This window comes from Physella acuta, unplaced genomic scaffold (assembly GCF_028476545.2).
Source record: "Physella acuta isolate Inbredline_101_S28 unplaced genomic scaffold, ASM2847654v3 ptg000774l, whole genome shotgun sequence".
Lineage (NCBI taxonomy): Eukaryota > Metazoa > Mollusca > Gastropoda > Physidae > Physella > Physella acuta.
Window position 1 is genome coordinate 304,860 of NW_026732292.1, and position 12,692 is coordinate 317,551.

Consider the following 12,692-nt stretch of genomic DNA (forward strand, 5'->3'; position numbering starts at 1 on the left):
CACGAAACAAGACATTGTCTAATAAAACTAAATTTACTATTTGTTTTATACTTAAACGCGTTTTGTGTTTCATACTCATCTCTCGGTAAACATGAGAACTAAACTGCTTTCTGATAAACTGTTTAAAGTTTTGGAGGAGTTATTTTCTGAAACACCCTGACGTGCCATAGATGTGGAATCTGACTCAAGGATCTTAAAACAAACCTGACATGACTTAAGTTTTTATTTTTCAGTCAACTCTTTCATCCAATTAAAGGTACATTCATTATATATCATAAAGTTCCAAATATTCCGGATTGTTTTTTCTTTTTCTTTTTTATTCCGACAAGAAGATATTAACACTAACTTGATATAACTTTTTAAATAAAATAAACAAACCTTATAAAGTAATAAAAGAAACACATAAAAACAAATCACGATAATCCAAAAATATCTGAGTTTACTACTTTTTTTTAGCACTTTTAGCTGGATTTGTGTTGTAATAATTCTTACTCTTTATTAACTCTTTTGGTAACTTTTGTCTTATAGGTATTTGGTAATAATGGGAGATGTTTTTATATGGATCTGATCTATCAGAATCAAAATAAAACTTACATAGTCCGACGCAAATTTTTTAACAAAAACGTAATAAAATTGTTAAAATCTGATACAACATAGGGCATAGCAACATTTTGCACTGTGTGGTATAGCACCGTATTACACTGTGTGGTTCAGCACTTATTACACTGTGTGGTATAGCACCATTTTACACTGTGTAAATCTAGAGCCACAGATTTTATTGCGTGTATTGTTGTGGAAGCACCACTTCATATGTTAGTAATCGATCCCCTTCATATCGTATTGATTCAGCACATATGTGCACTAATGCAGCAGGGTACTCATCTTTGCTTATTACACTTTATAAACACAATTATAAAAACCAAGCAGTTGTTTTACACGCTGCAGACCCTTGTTACATTAAAATGGCTCCATAAAGTTGTTAAACAAATCAATTGCTAAAGGGGATATCTTAATTACACAATTTTAATCGTGAACTATTATTTATCGCTAAAAGTATAAAATTGCAATCACGTACCATAAAAGTTATCACTTTTTTTCTATAAGACAGCGGAGGTAAAAGCTGGAGGCCTTTTGATTAATAAAGGCGCCGATCTTAAGATTAATAATTTTAAACTCCTTTTTAAAAATTATTATGAAAGTCGCCCATCTTAAGATAAACACGTTTTAACTCCATGTTGATTAATGAAGTCATCAATCTTAAGACCTTTTAACTAAGTTGCAATACATGAAGTCACTAATCATAATATCAACACATTGTAACCTCTTGTTTTATTGATTAAAGTGCCCATCTTAAAATCTAAATCTTTTAACTCCATGTTGATTAATTAAGGTGCCTATCTGAAGTTCAACACAGCTGAATTCGCTGGTGATGATTTTATCTGAAAATCAGTACCTTTTAAAACCCATAATAAAAATAATGGTGCCCAAACCAAATATTTTTATTTTCAATTTAAAAACATATATAATAACATCACACACCATTTCGGGGGTTACAAAGATTAGACTGAAAAAGACAAAAGTGACCTTTTTTTAAAAAAAAAAGGCAAAAGGTACCATCTTTTTTTTTTTGCTTAATAACTTGACTTTTATTCTTTGTAGCTTAGATCTGTAGTAGTTAGTCAGTTGAGAAAGTGTGTTCAACTTTATAAACTTTTGCATTTCAATTATTTCAACACATGAACTTTATAGAAATGTTTTACTCTTCTTCATCATTCTCTTCTGCTTTGTGTCTTTCAGAAGTATTTTCAACATTCTTTATTACAGTCTAGTGATGATGTATACGCTATTCTTTGATGGATGACTTGGGTAGCCGATGTGATATCTGCACCTGTCAAATGTTGGTGGATTTCATCATCAGGTGTTGAGGTGCTTCCTTCTGTCATGTGCTTCTGGGCATCTGTGGGAATTGATGTGATATCAGCACCTGTCAAATGTTGGTGGATTTCATCATCAGGTGTTGAGGTGCTTCCTTCTGTCATGTGCTTCTGGGCATCTGTGGGAATTGATGTGATATCAGCACCTGCCAAATGTTGGTGGATTTCATCATCAGGTGTTGAGGTGCTTCCTTCTGTCATATGCTTTTGGGCATCTGTAAGAATTGATGTGATATCAGCACCTGTCAAATGTTGGTGGATTTCATCATCAGGTGTTGAGGTGCTTCCTTCTGTCATATGCTTTTGGGCATCTGTAAGAATTGATGTGATATCAGCACCTGTCAAATGTTGGTGGATTTCATCATCAGGTGTTGAGGTGCTTCCTTCTGTCATATGCTTTTGGGCATCTGTAAGAATTGATGTGATATCAGCACCTGTCAAATGTTGGTGGATTTCATCATCAGGTGTTGAGGTGCTTCCTTCTGTCATATGCTTCTGGGCATCTGTGGGAATTGATGTGATATCAGCACCTGTCAAATGTTGGTGGATTTCATCATCAGGTGTTGAGGTGCTTCCTTCTGTCATATGCTTCTGGGCATCTGTGGGTATTGATGTGATATCAGCACCTGCCAAATGTTGGTGGATTTCATCATCAGGTGTTGAGGTGCTTCCTTCTGTCATGTGCTACTGGGCATCTGTTGGAATTGATGTGATATCAGCACCTGTCAAAGGCTGTGGGACCTCATCATCAGCTGGTAAGGTGCCTTCTTCTGTCATGTGCTTCTGGGCATCTGTGGGAAATGATGTGATATCAGCACCTGTCAAATGTTGGTGGATTTCATCATCAGGTGTTGAGGTGCTTCCTTCTGTCATGTGCTTCTGGGCATCTGTGGGAATTGATGTGATATCAGCACCTGCCAAATGTTGGTGGATTTCATCATCAGGTGTTGAGGTGCTTCCTTCTGTCATGTGCTACTGGGCATCTGTTGGAATTGATGTGATATCAGCACCTGTCAAAGGCTGTGGGACCTCATCATCCGCTGGTAAGGTGCCTTCTTCTGTCATGTGCTTCTGGGCATCTGTGGGAAATGATGTGATATCAGCACCTGTCAAATGTTGGTGGATTTCATCATCAGGTGTTGAGGTGCTTCCTTCTGTCATATGCTTCTGGGCATCTGTGGGAATTGATGTGATATCAGCACCTGTCAAATGTTGGTGGATTTCATCATCAGGTGTTGAGGTGCTTCCTTCTGTCATGTGCTTCTGGGCATCTGTGGGAATTGATGTGATGTCAGCTCCTGTCAAATGTTGGTGGATTTCATCATCAGGTGTTGAGGTGCTTCCTTCTGTCATGTGCTTCTGGGCATCTGTGGGAATTGATGTGATGTCAGCTCCTGTCAAATGCTGGGGGACCTCAGCATCAGCTGGTAAGGTGCCTTCTTCTGTCAACTGCTGGGGGACATATACCTTATGCGACACAAAAAGGAGATTTTGCCTGGGTATTACTCTTGTTCAACCAGTGTCCTGCTGCGTGATCGCATCGTTTCCAAATAACCTTGTGCAGAAAGCCGCAGCCCTTAAATATCTTTTCCAAAGTGCTTGTCTCAAAAGGCACCATCTTAAGATTAGTACCTTTTGACACATGATGATCTCATTAAGCCGATTATCGATCATCATTTTTTAATTCCTTGTTCCTTGTTGATTAGTTAAGGCGTTTATCTTAAGTTAATACCCAGACACGTGACCTCTATCATGTATTAGTATTCGTCACACACGAACAAACTTTATCCATTTAATGAATACATAAATTTACTTACAATATTAGTTGGAGAAATTGTTTTCTGTTACTGTGTTTTTTTTTCCTTATTTTATTTCAAAGAAAATTAATTATAACCAAAGTAGTGTCCCTTGGTATTTAAAGTTTACCATAACAACGTAGATTCCTTATATAACTACACTGAGCTTTATAGTGAGCTGTTGTCTTATAATTTACATACATTACTATGCAAGATAAGAAAACTTCGACTTTCTTGTATTTGGAAAATAAAATGGATTCATTTTTTTTAAAAATTAGTCTAGCTACTAGCATAAATATTTTACTTTACAAAATGTGAAGTATTAAAGTTATGAATTTATTTTAGTTATGAGTGCGTTGAACAATTCTAATTTAATTGCAATAACTATTAAAAATTAAATCTGGTAGTTTATTTCTCATTTTTGTCATATTAATATTTATCACAACAGATAATCAACAAAACCTTAAACAAAATACAAAGTGCAAAGCATGCATGATATCCCAAAATTGCATTGTCTAACGTCACACTTTTTATCCACCACCCTCCCAACTCACTCTAATCGTCACACATCGTCACAGAACTCCACACCGAACCCAACACCGAACCCCACTCCGAACCCCACTCCGAACCCCACACCGAGCCCCTCTACAACGTAACGTTGTTTGAAGACGTTCATCTATAAATGTATTTGTTACGCTGTCAACTATATATTTTAATTGTTGCTATGGCAACGCAGAAATGGCACATCTTTTTATAGTAGTTTACAGTTGACTGTAAACTTGAAATACCTCAATAAAATAATATAACATACACACAATAAGAAACCAGACATTGCTAAGTTATTTTAGCATAAACTTGATATAACTCAATCAAATAAAAGAAGACACACACGAAACAAGACATTGTCTTATAAACCTAAATTTACAATTTTAAAGTTTTTTTTATCGCGTTTTGTGTTTCATCCTCATCTCTCGGTAAACATGAGAACTAAACTGCTTTCTGATAAACTGTTTTAAGTTATTAGAGGAGTTAATTTCTGAAATATTCCGTCTTGCCATTGATGTGGAATCTAACTCAAGGATCTTTAAACAAACCTGACATGACTTTAGTTTTTATTTTTTTAAGTCAACTTTTTAATCCAAGTAAAGGCACATTCATTATATTCGATAAGATTCCAAATATTCCGGATTGTTTTTTCTTTTCCTTTTGTATTCCGACAAGAAGATATTAACACAAACTTGACATAACTTGTGTAAATAAAATACACAAACCTTGTAAGGTAATAAAAGAATTTCATACCCATAAATTCCAAGAGAATCCAAAAATATCTGATTTTAGCTTTTTTTTAAAAAAACTTTTTTAGCTTCATTTGTGTTTGTAATAACCCTTACTCTTTTATTAACTCTTTTTTAAACTCTTGCCTTATAGTAATATGGTAATAATGGGCATAGCAACCTATCGCGGAGCAACCCAGTTCTGTTTTTACATTAAATTCTACTTTTAATAACAGCCGCGAATTCATAACACAATTAAATAAAAATTAACCTTACATAAGTGTTTATATATGAACATACTCTTTACAATGTCAAATAAAAAAGGAAATTTCCTTAATATCAAGTATTTAATTTTCTTTTTACATCATAACACATGTTCTGTGTTACTAATTTTCTCTTATACAGTGTATCATAATTACTTAGTAATTCATGTAGATTGTTTATTATTACGTTAGGTGGTGTATTAGAAGCCATCGTGATTATGTTTACAGTTAACCATCAAACGACAAAATTACCAACACAACCCATCAAGCAGTAAAATTGACAAAAATACTAACACAATTAAGTAAAGTTGACAAAAGTACCAAAACAACCTATCAAAATAGTGACGTTTTACCGCTTGGCGACTTTTGGAAATTCCATCAGCTCTAAAAACAACGTGGCAGGTTGGAGAAGAGGTGAGATAAAAAAAAAGATATATCTCCACACACCGTCCTCTCCCGCCCACCTTCTGTTCCAACGTCGTCATTATTGATTAGACTCCACTTTATTTCGGCCGTTGGTGCTTATATTACATTTGTAATCCAAAAACAAAATACACCCCCCCCCCCAAAAAAAAAAACGCGGCTGTTGTGAAATATTCTCAGCGGCTTTCCTCGCCTAGTCCACCCCCCCCTCTTGACCCCGGCTTCGCCAAAAATATGTATAATCATCATTACTGATGGTTATATTAATACTCGCATACACCAGTAAAACATATTTTTATAAAGATGCGTTAAGTTTTAAAAGTTATTGTCAAACATAACCCTAAAAATTTAAAGTTTATGTCTATCAATCATTTTTTATTGTATCTGCATCATATAGATTGTTGATCTATAATTAACAACTTATCTGTTTGAAACTTTCTAAATCGTGTTGTTTAAATGAAAAACGTATAAGCATTTCTGCAATGAAGAATTATATGCATAGGTTTTTTTTTAACTCTGTTTAAAACATATCTATATACTACTAAAAGTCAAGTTTGTTTACATGTTTGAATATTTATTTTTTTGTTTTTTTGTTTGTTTGTTTGTTTGCCTGATCGACTATTGCGATATGTTCGACTCTATCTGTAGAGCTGTAAAGTTTGAATATTTATTTTTTTGTTTTTTTGTTTGTTTGTTTGTTTGCCTGATCGACTATTGCGATATGTTCGACTCTATCTGTAGAGCTGTAAAATAGTATGTAGGTAGAGAATAATTTTTTAATGCAGACAGACTGTTAATCACAAATTTATTTAAAGACTATAATTAATTTATTGATTTATTCATAGTTAAATTAACCGTATTTTTTTTTAAATGTTAATACTTTGAATAAACTTTGTGGGGATAGTGACGTCCCTTGATGTGTTTACTTTTTGGTTCAATAAAAATGGCGGACTCCATCATAGACTTTGTGGCCCATTCAAAAGTTTAACGCGTTACAAAGCTAATTTTCTGCCGGCTATAACTTAAACAATACGTCCGTTTGCTGTATTTATTACGTTCCAACACTTATATCAATTTTAAATTGTCTTTTTTCATTTAGTTTTACAATAAATTTCTCTAGATCTAAAGATCAGCTGTCGAAGGAAAGTTATTTATAGATCTATCATCTAGATCTAGATCTAGAATCTAGGTCAAATCAAATCTAATTTTCTGTCGGTCATAACTTTAACAATACGTCCGTTTGCTGTATTTATTACGTTCCAACACTTATATCAATTTTCAACTGTCTTTTTTCATTTAGTTTTACAATAAATTTCTCTAGATCTACAATCTGTCCAAGAAAGTTATTTATTTATAGATCTAGATCTAGAATCTAAATCTAGGTCAAATCAAAAATTTATTAGTTATAGATCTTAATACAAACCAAAAAAGAAACGAGACTTAAGCAAACCAGTCGTAGATCTAGAATATAGATAATTCTATCTAGATTTAGATAATAATGAGTTTCTATATACTAAAATATTTTAGACCTTTATTATTTTGTATAAACCTTTGTTTCGACTATGCAAATTTTGAAGTGCAGGCTCCAGGGCGTATTTGCGCAGCTTAAGATTCATACGCTGCTTCTATACCGGAATTTTGCTAAATTATAAACGTAAATTCTAAATATAGCTCAGTCGTAGATCTAAAATATAGATAATTCTATCTAGATTTAGATAATAATGATTTTCTATATACTAAACTATCTTAGACCTTTATTATTTTATATAAATCTTTGTTTGGAATATGGTAATTTTGAAATGCTCGCTCCGGGCCTATCAGCGTAGCTAATGATTAGATCTAGATCTAGATCTAGATCTAGATCTAGCAAGAAAAACTAAACTTAATAAGACCTAAGCAAGCGAGTCGTAGAATATAGATCTAGATAGAATTATCTAGATCTAGCTAATTTCAGAACTTCTTTATTTTATATAAATCTTTGTTTGGCTAATTTAAGATTAAATTTAATTTGAAAGTTACTACTACTAGCCTAATATCAAGATCTATGCGCGGAGACTCAAAAGTATAGTATAAAAATTCATTTGTGACGTCACGAGTAAATAGCTAAGTTGGTAGCGTAGCCCGCTCTCATGTGGGTGGCACAGGTTCTAGACCAATATGTCAATGATATTTTTTTTTCAATTTTTTTTTTTTTTAGATGTGAATGATAAAGTTGCCTATCTGAACTTGCCAGGATACAGGGCAGGTGAAGTAGAGTTCATCTGTTTCTTTGTCCTAAGCATATAAAAGGATAGTGTGGTCAGAGACATGATCGGCTGGAATCGTTTTTAAACGATAAAAACATGTTGTCTGAGACTTGGCGGGACACTGGGCAGGTGAAGTAGAGTTGAGTAGGTCACATGTGACGTCAGTATATGAAGGGATAGTCCGAAATCGGTGTTTTCGGTGTTTTTAAAAGATAAGAAACATATTTTTGAATGTGGGGTCTGTTTTTTGTGACGATAAGTGACACTGCAGTAGCGTAGCGAGAAGGGGGGGGGGGGGGGGGGCGGGGGGGGGAGGGGAGGCGGGGGAGGTGGAGGGGGGAAGGGGGGGGCGGGGGGACATATGTTGGGGCGCCAAAATGGTTTCGAAAAATAAATTGAAAGGTTGAGGGGGGGTTCAAATCGAAAGTTTGAGTGGGGGGGGGGGTGCACATCAAAAGTTTGAGGGGGGGGGGGGTTGAAAATCGAAATCTTGGGGGGGGGGGGGGGTTAAAATCGAAATGTTTGTCCCCGGGCGCCGGGAAGGCTCGCTATGCCTCTGAGTGACAGACGTGATGTTTTTTTATGGATGACCCCCGAAACCCACAGTTATCCAACGGATGACGGGTATTCTAGTACAACCTATTTATATGTATGTCCATAAGATATATCTTATTTGTAAGTTCTTAAGCATTTAAATAATGCAATATAATAATTTGTTAACTTAGTACTCACACATTTAATGTCTTGCGTTAAAAAGTGCCGTACTATTTAATTTAGAACCATGCTGTCGAACATAAAACGGGACATTTTAAGTATCATTAAAACTCTTTTTTTTTTTCGTTTTTCCCCCATCTGTTTCAGTGTTATGTAAAGTCTAAGCTTACCATCATGGTAGCTGATGACTATAACATGTGAATTTTTTTTTTCTGTTTCCATGTTACTGTAATAAGTAATAAAACATTGTCCTGCAGCATAGCTGTATGGTAAACAGCAGCAATAAAGTGAACATCATTATCCTTACTTCAATCACTGCTTAATTGGAACTTAACTATCACTGTCTTTATGGAACTGTGTGGCCTAGCGGTAGAGCGCTAAATTGCTAATCCGAAATTCTCGGGTTCAAGTCCGTAGCACGTCGCTGAGTCCACCCAGCTCTGAAAGCATTGGCGGCTGAACATAGTGCTGACCACATAATCTCCTCATATGCAGAGGTCTCTGAAACAGATTAACTCTACATCTTCTACCCCGTGATGATGATGATATCACCATCTTAATTTTAATCAGAGAAAACACACATCAATCAGCACAGGTAGACTTTTTCACATGAGAAATGATGTAATTTCACATTTTTTAAAACTCAAACACCGACAGGGTTAGTTACCCTACTCTCCATCTAATTTTTTAATCTACGTCTTAAAACAAGAAAATAAAACTAATTTGCTTTCTTTAGTAAAAAGTGTTGGTCGCTCATGAGATATTTTACTTATTTTATCAACCAAAACTTTCATTTAAGAAAACAAAAGTCTGTAATTTTTCCTTCTTGACTTATATACTGCGAACATACCAGCGAACCTAACTTTCTAAAAAAAATGTGTACTATGGAATACATTTACTTTACTCAAACTCTGAACTGTTTTGTTTATAAATTATTAAAAATGCGTTCCATAAAAATATTTCATATTTCTTTAATACATAGATATGACTACACTTATTTTCAATGAATTATATATGTATTTGCAATAAAATGATTTATAGTTAATACATATTTATTAATTTATTGTATCTTAAAATTATTATGATAATTGAATTATTGGTCTGTTTCGCTGAAAGCCGGCAATAAAATATAAATTCTGTTGTTTTTTTTTTCATTTTCTTATTGTTTTTGCTATGTTTTATAACTTAAAACTTGAATTTATTAAACATTCAAAATTCATAAAAAAATAAATTATTTTTGCAATTCTTTTTTTTCGTCTGTTAAATATAATTGTTATTTGTAAATATGAAATAGCATCAATGTTTATAGGCACAATAGTCAAAATGAAATTATATAATTTATTTCACTTCATTCACTGAATCATCCCTCCAGTTGATTTTCCAACGTATTTAAAAAAAGAAAAAAAAGAACACTAAATCCCAAGCTACATGTATTTTAACTAATATTTGGTTATTGTCCCTGAATATTATTGCTAATATTCTGTTATCGTCCCTGAATATTATTGCTAATATTTAGTTATTGCCTCTGAATATTATTGCTAATATGTGGTTATTGCCCCTGAATATTATTGCTAATATTTGGTTATTGCCCCTGAATATTATTGATGTTAAAACTACAGAAGCTGGTGTGAGACATGCCTGCTGTATTGTATTATGAGAGGGGATTGGGGTGTTGGGTGTTTTACAGACCATTAAACAGCGGAAAAAAAATTAAGGTGAGCTATTGAGAAAAAATATTTAACAATAAACAACGCGTGTTTAAAATGGTCTTAAATAAGTCACATGAACAAGTTTTGTTTTTCTTTTATCGACCGATCCGTATTCAAGATGGGACCTGAATATTCACTGTAGCGAAACATCTTTGCCATTTAGATGATGGGACCTGAATATTCACTGTAGCGAAACGTCTTCGCCACTTAGATGATGGCTGAATTGATTTAAATGTCAAGGCCATTATTACATCCACACACGAGGCTAAAGGATGACAATGACGTCACACATGATGACGAAAAAATGTCTTAAAGAAATACTTCTGTTGGGCCCTCAACCACCGATGTTTACGGACAGTCATCCACAAATATTTATGGACAGTCATCCACAAATATTTATGGACAGTCAACCACATATATTTTCTCAACAGCTTCTTTTCATGCTATAAATTGGCCGGCAACCATTTATAATTTTCTCTTGATTCCTTCCCCCATGTAATCGTAAATAGGCAAGTCATCATCACAACACAAGACGTTACGTCACACGAACGTCATCATTTTTGACATTATTATTGGACATACACAATCAATGAAGTTATCTTAAAATGGCAAAACGTTCCGCTCCAGTGGATTTTGAGGCCACCAGATGTATACCGAGTGATCGATGAAGAAAAAAAAAACGTGACTTATCATAAATCAGTTTTTACAACGCATTAGTAGATTCTATTTGAAGATCGGTGTGGTCGAGTCGGAAAAGCTCGTGGTTGTTTAATAAAAAATTTCGAGCCCCAGAAGAATTCCTGGAAAAAATAATCAACTCTTCTAGGGGAGACAACTCCAAAATCAAACAACTGCTGCTTGTATATTGTTCTTTGTTAGACAAAGGCTATGGAAGCAAATCCAAAAAGAAAAGCAGGGTAACTCGGGAGTCAACGGGTCATATTACACATAGCAAGTTGACACGTAATACTTTATTGGAGTGAATCCTTACCAACGCTAGAATAAATAACGAAGATTTAGAAGAAAGAAGAAACACATGAACTCTACTTCACCTGCCCCATGTGTTATGGACACGACCAGGATGTCGATGAAACACGGAGAGGAGAAAAGGCCTGAAGCATCGCAAGACAATGTAAAGAATTTCACGGCGGGGTCTCAAGACCGCTGCAACCCCTGCCCGAATTTCAAGCGCTAGATAAAGCCAAACACAACAATGGTACATAACAATCAACACATTATCGTTGTCACACTGATGTTCTCATAACAATTTTACAATGTTGTCACAGTGTTCATTTCTAAATAAATTGATACTGACGTCACTATGATGACGCCACAACAATACAAAGCTTGTACCTAACAAATTTTGCCACAATTATGGTACCAAAAACGTGTATGTTGTCACAAAATGGTAGTTGTCACAAAGTTGTTGTTGCCTCTGATTAACTACATATTTATTGCTTTCTCGTGGAGAAAACTTTACATCAAATGATTTATACTTTTTAATTGTTTTCCTATCAATGTGTAATTAATGTCTGATCACTGCAGGCTACATAAACAAGATTCACTGTGGTGTTTCAACTAAATTAAAAAAAAAAATTACCGTACCTCGAATAAATGCTAACACATATCATATTTCACAACGTGCTCAATTGTACAAACCAAACACAAATCAAGTGGTCACATTAGTTGATTACAATGCTTATCATTTTTCCCCAAAATATACGAACAAAGTTTATCTTTATTTTATAGATTGCATTATTATATGCTTTTAATTATTATAAATCATAACTCATAGCAGGAATAACGACAGTATACTTGAATGAGAAAAGTTGTTTTTAGTCAATTGAATGTATCCTTAAATTTAACAAATATAACATTTTCACAATTAGCAAAAAAAGTACGAACTATTACCATAACAACACAACTCAATTAAAAATATTACGAATTATTTACAAAGTACTTCCGTGTACTCTGCTATTGTATTATGTGGGTTACATGTAGCAATCATTGCACACAAATCGAAAGCTAAAAATAATTAAGGCTATATCAATTTTATTAGGAGCGTTTTATATTTACGGAATTTGTGGTGACTCGTTTGTAAATCGAGAATCCAAACGATGTAAGCCCTACTCCTACAAGCTTGTTAATAAAGTGTACCCTTACGATTCATAATCAGTTTTAATTTCTTAAATTCAGTATCAACGTGTATCAACAACAGGATATTCAATAGTAGAAAAAACAACAATCAAATAAATATCCGAAAACTCCAAGCCGTTGTATTTCCAATTTTCCCATTCCCAGTTAAAATATAAAATATCAAATCAGCACCTGTA